Source organism: Olea europaea, chromosome 11 (genome assembly GCF_002742605.1).
Source record: "Olea europaea var. sylvestris chromosome 11, O_europaea_v1, whole genome shotgun sequence".
NCBI lineage: Eukaryota > Viridiplantae > Streptophyta > Magnoliopsida > Lamiales > Oleaceae > Olea > Olea europaea.
In genome coordinates, this window is record NC_036247.1 from 34,335,082 (window position 1) to 34,341,081 (window position 6,000).

Below are 6,000 nucleotides of genomic sequence, written 5' to 3' on the forward strand. Positions count from 1 at the left end.
ACAATATCAAAGTTTTGTTCAATACTCGTAAATTATCGATATTATCATCATCATTGAAGACACTTTTTAATTTGACAATATAATGGAAAAAATGTTGAAAATGTAACAGGTAAGCTGAGAAAGGAGGGGAAATAAGAGAGAGATATGAGAAGTGGCGAGAAAGTGCCAGCATTGGTATTGTCACCATCACCACAGCCACCAAATTAATGTGCTTTTGCAAATTTTTGTGCGTGTGAATCGGTGTGTCTTTAAAAGTGAGGGAGAACTTGTTGGAAATGTGGAATGTTTCTTGAAGGGTCTATAGAGCAAAGGATTATACATGAGCGACTAGAACAACGTAAGTGTAAGAGCAACCTTAATTTGATAAAAGAGTAGAAGCAGTGCTCCAGCGTGAAATTCAAGAGTACTTTCGACAATGAATTAGCTTTCCTCTATGTCAGAAGTAAGCACATTTTCCAAGGAGAATCTTGAGTAGTAGCTGTGGGGCCTAATAGGTATGTTCAAGAGAGACAAAAGGGGCTATAAGACGAGCAGCCGAAGAATGAAAGGATCACTCGGTTCTTTGTTCCTTTTGTTTTGGACCCTTCAGGGCTTTGCATAGTCTATTCCGGTGAATTGAATGCTGCCATTTTAGGACCCGTCTTGAGGTAATGTTCCTCTGCTAAGTAGTAGATTTCTGATCTTTACAGGCTGCAGGTGGGGCTTGGCTGTGAAAGGAGTGCCCAACTTCTGCGGCTCCAATGGTTTGAATTTCAATTTTAATTAAGGAAGAAACAGCTCCAGACAGACATTTAATATTGTGCACGTAACGAGAAAAACTAGTTTTACTAAATCAAGAATCTTTATTGCACCGTTGCATTTGTTAACAAACTACGTTCTTCCTCAAACGAAATGTCAACTGTCTATTATATGCTGTTGAAGACATTTAGCCCCTGTTTGATTTTCACTCTTTGAAAAAAATACATTTTTAAACAGTATTTTGATATCATTTCAGTCACATATTTTTCAATAAAATAATATTACACGTAAATCCAAAATTTGTTCTTATTTTTTAGTCATACATTTCTCATAATACACTATTCAAAAATTCATTTTTATAAAAAGAATGGGGCGCAAACAAGGGTTAGTTTGTGCTTGTCATGTAGCCATATGGCAAAGTTTTGTTCTTCTGTCCAAGCAAACCATTACACATATTAACTAATTGATTGGCCCCCTTGATTCTCATTTCTGAAACCCGGTTCTTTTCTAGCTACCAATTAATAGAGATATTATTCAATGGCGGATTTAGGCACGGGCAGCCTGTGCTTGCCCTAGCCCAAATCCATTAAGCCTTTTTTTTTTTTTTGGTTGAGCCCCTATCCTTTTTTATCTTCAGCCTGTGTCCAATAAGAAAAACACTTGCGCTATCCAAGCCCAAATCAAAACTTATAACCAAAGCAAAATTATATTTACTGGCCCAAAGCCCCAAACCTAAACCTAATGCTAAGTCTCCCTCTCCCTCAACGAGCTTTCAAATTTCAATCTCCTACTTTCACGCCATACGTTTCCCCCGAAATCTTTATCACAACTACGTACCATCTAGGTTATAAAAGCCAAAATTCACTTACCAATTTTGTTCAAAAAATCGAATTACCCCTTCATTTTTTTACTTTCTCGTTTTCCTATTTGTCTTGCAAGAACAATCAAACAATGGTGAGAACGGTAAAGCGGGAATTGATGGACAATCGAGCAGTTGAATACCTCACCTTTAAGAATCGGATTAGCGGTAATTTGATTTCCCATCATTTTAGCAATTTCTTTCTTTGTTTTTGTATTTCAATTTTGAGTTATTTATTTATTTTGTATATTCGGGCCATTAATGTCTCTGTTTTTTTCCCCATATTTGTTTACTTTGATTAATTCGTATTTAGTGAAAAAATTGATGAAAGCTCATTGCAAAAAAATTTTATACTTCGATTTGTTTTGTCTTCATATACTGGAAAAAAAAAATTGAGTGTTTTAATCTTTAATTTAATTTTCTTCCAGAATGGGTGCTTCTGAGAAGTGGATAAAATCACTCATTGGTCTGAAGAAGTCGGGATCAAATGACCGTGCAAGCTAATAATCTTTGTATTATCTTTATATGATTTTTTTTGGTGTTTTATGCAATGATTTTTATATTGAACTGTGTTGAGGGCTTGAGCCTAATAATCTTTGTATTATCTTTATATGATTTATATGATTTTTTTGGTGTTTTATGCAATGATTTTTATATTGAACTGTGTTGAGCTTAATTCATATGTAATGGTGTGTTTGGTTGGGCTTAGTAGTTGTTGTTGACTTCTTTTTGCCTTGTTGGTTTAATGATTGCTATTGTTGTGTCGCCCATGAGTTGCTCGACGAAAATGTCCGCTTGTTTCGTGCTAGACTGCTAGGGTTCGCCCCGAAACAAGCACGAGCCACCCATAGGCCGAGTCCCAATGGTCGAACTGACGATATCACTGTTTTGCCCGTGCTCGCAAAATTCCTGGATCCGCCTCTTATATTATTTCAATTTTATGACATGCAGAATATTAATGGTAATGGTGACTGTCCGTGGGAATATCTTCTTATGCGCCAAGTTTTATTTGGTAGCGATACCGAAGAATCATTTTTTCAAATAATTTAAAGAACAGCAGTGACAAGAAAATTGGTTTTAGCTGGGGGTTAATTAGTTTGATCTTTCCAATTTCGTTTAATAATCATTCCACTGTTGGAAAAATTTTAATTTGTTATGTGGTCCTACATATGTAATTAATTGTGTATAAAGCTATCTTAAAGTTAATCCCAAAGTTAAAGTGATCTAATAAAGAGATTCGCTTTGCTACCAAAAATCCTGTGTTCACTGAATTGGTTGCAATACGAAAATTGTGAGGCTTAAGGATCTAAATAAAGTGTGTACTGGATTATATGTGTAAAGATCAGATTCCTTTATAATTATATTTCGTGATGGAGAAATATTTAAATACTTATGATCCCTAATTCATATCCAACTCTAATTGTTCGTGTTATCTCATCTACACAAGAATACAAGAGAAAACATATTGGAGAGGGAGATCTAATACCCATAATCAAGAATAGACAATCAAGAATCAAGAAGAATGAATTTAAGAATAAAGATTATGGACCAAGAAGCAAAACCAAGAAAAAGAGTTAAAGAATCAAAGAAGACAAAATTCAATTTTAAAAGTGAAGAAGTCAAACATAAAAAGATTGCAGTTTAAATTTCAAGATTCAAGATTCAAAATCACGATCTAGTAATAACGAATTATCCCCAAAGAATTAAGGTATGTTCTATATTATTATTATTATTTATTATTTTTTTTGTGATTTGAGATGAGGATCTTGACAATAAAGGAATTTAAGTTTTCAAGTTCTATAGTTTCTGATTTTATAAAGTTTAAAGTTTCATGAAGTTTCAATAAGTGGTATCAGAACTGACTTCATGTTAAATCATTGGGATTAAAAAAAAAAAAGGAATTTTGTTGATGAAATTCATATATTGAGTTTTGGAATATGAATTTTAGCCATAAATTTCGAAATTCATAATTTTTTGAAGATAGAATATTAGGTTGATAGTTATAATTTGGATTTTTCAATTTAGGATATGAATGTTAACTCCAAAATTTAAAAATTTAGATTTTCTCTGGTGCTTGATGACTACCGTAAGGCATCGCGACTAAAGTTGCGGCACGATCACCTAGCGCCCGAAACTTATTTTATATTGACATCAAAACTTATGTTCAACAATGCTGGTGCTAGATAAAAATTTTCATTCTTAAAAATAATTCTAAGTGATGCTTATCGGTCAGCAGTGAAGTGGCATTAGTTGAGAGAGAGAAAGAGAGAATCAATGTGCGTTATATTTTAATTATATATTTAATAATTTGATTTATCATCTGATTTATGAAATTTTTTTAGGAAGTTTTTTACTTTTGAAATGTGTAGTATTTACGTATTCTTTCCTTCTTTCTATTCCCATATATTCATGCCCAAGTAGATGAAAGCAGGTCTACTTGTCACATCAACCCAATGATTGCTTTTCGAAAATTTTTATATATGGGCCGTCATCTGCTGTATTTCTTTCATCTTTCAGGGCAGCACACTAATTCCTTCATTCGAAGGCAAAATTTATTAGCCAATTTTTTTTTTTTTTTACCTATCAATGCTTCAACTCAATATTAAAATTTTCATAACGTGTTCTTTCCACTTCTAAAATTCTTTAGTTTTTTGACCAAATTATGTCTTTATAGAGTGATTTCATGACATGATTATAGAATCATTGCTTTTGTAATGTAATTTATAGTCGAATACCATTTTTATACTGGGTCATCTTTAAAATGACAATCAAGTAGTACAAACATATGTTTATGGACGAACAATTTTAAAATTTACCTCTTAGAACGATTATCGATTTGATCAAACGCAACATCGAGATTTTACTTGATAACTCATGCTACCGCAACATAGACAATGCGCTATTTCTCTCGTAAGTTGGGCAGTCATATCAATTTCTCTCGCCTGTGGGGGTGGTGAGGTAGGCAATGACTGGCTGGGAGAGCTGCTGCAGGAGTTGCACCAGTGTTTTCTCTTACCCTCTTGAGAATACATCTTCGTCAGAACTCATTTTTCTGTATTCCAACTTCAAACTTGACCAAATTTCCTTTTTTTCTTTTTCAAGAACAAATTATTTTTCAAGGGGAATGCCCAACTATTCTTTCAACAAGTTACAGTGTGACTTCCCAAGGATGGTGCCAATCTGTTTTACCTCGTTTTCAATTAGGGTCACGCGGACAACAGATGCTGGACCCACTTGCACATACATAAGTCAAGTCCAACACGCTAAGACAAGTAAAATGTTTGGAATGGTCTGAAACGGGGCGTGGAAGCAGCTCAACAACGTGAGACAACAACATTCGAAATCGGATAATACATTGGTGGAACGATTGTACAATAATTACCAATCGTAGTGGATAAATATTATGTAAACTCGGTCGTATTGCGGGAGAGCAAAATGAAGCGTATTGTTCTACATTTAATACTATATTAAATCTTGCATTAGTCTTTTACAAGAGTTGTATACAAGAGTATTTATAGTAGTACAAATGGAATGGTGGCCCTCGGAAGGAGTTCATGTGGCCTCATCTTTTTAATTCATACATCTAATCCTAAGCATCATTTTTGACTTGTTAGCCCACTATGCATTTATTAACTATGCAGAGCCACCATTTTACTTGACAAGACTTGACACTTAAATTTTTTGACAAACGTCACATTAGTTATTCAAAGAAGATATTTGTACAAAAGTGGATCTCTTGGAAGAAGTGATTATGTAAGTGCTTCGAAGGCTTAGACTTCGGCATAGGGGCCTCGGAGAACACTGCCTCGGCTAACTGCCCATCTGGGCTTCATGATGTTGAGCCTCAGTCGAAGCGCCAGCCCCGATTGTGTTGCATTCCACTTTGCCTTTGGGGCCTCGACCACAGTGCAGTGTGCTTCGATTTAAGTGGGCCAAGGGCTATAGTGGGCTGCCCACGTGGAACCACGTGTGATAAGACATAACAAACATGTTTGAGAATAAGAAAGAATAAAGTGTGGCTTCGTTAATTTAATCCTCCACATATTTTTCTGCCACAATAGGTCACAACTACCATTTTGCTCTCACAATAGAGAGGCATTTGGAATTCATAAAGTCATGTTTGTATCGTTTAATAATTTGCAAGCTATACTAATTGTTTTAATGTTTCGGTTTCTCATGAAATTGTATTCTTGGTTATAGCTTATTTGAAGCTAAATTCATCCATATATCCACAATTGATGGTACATTGCAATGAGAACTACATCTGTCTTCGTGCAGGTTTGAGTACAACTGAGTAACACATTACTTTTCCTACAACTTTTTCTACAAGTTTAAATTGCGAGGAAGATTGATCAAGTTGCTCGTGGAATACATTATGGAATGCTCTTACTCGAATAAGTTTG

General features: G+C 34.6%; 1 long non-coding RNA gene across 1 annotated transcript; it reads left to right on the forward strand.

The window, feature by feature from the left end:
• Positions 1–1,504: 1,504 nt before the first annotated feature.
• Positions 1,505–2,305, forward strand: LOC111404186. The gene is made up of 2 exons (XR_002704667.1): positions 1,505–1,765; positions 2,026–2,305. It is a non-coding gene; the product is annotated as an uncharacterized LOC111404186 (long non-coding RNA).
• The last annotated feature ends 3,695 nt before the right edge of the window (positions 2,306–6,000 follow it).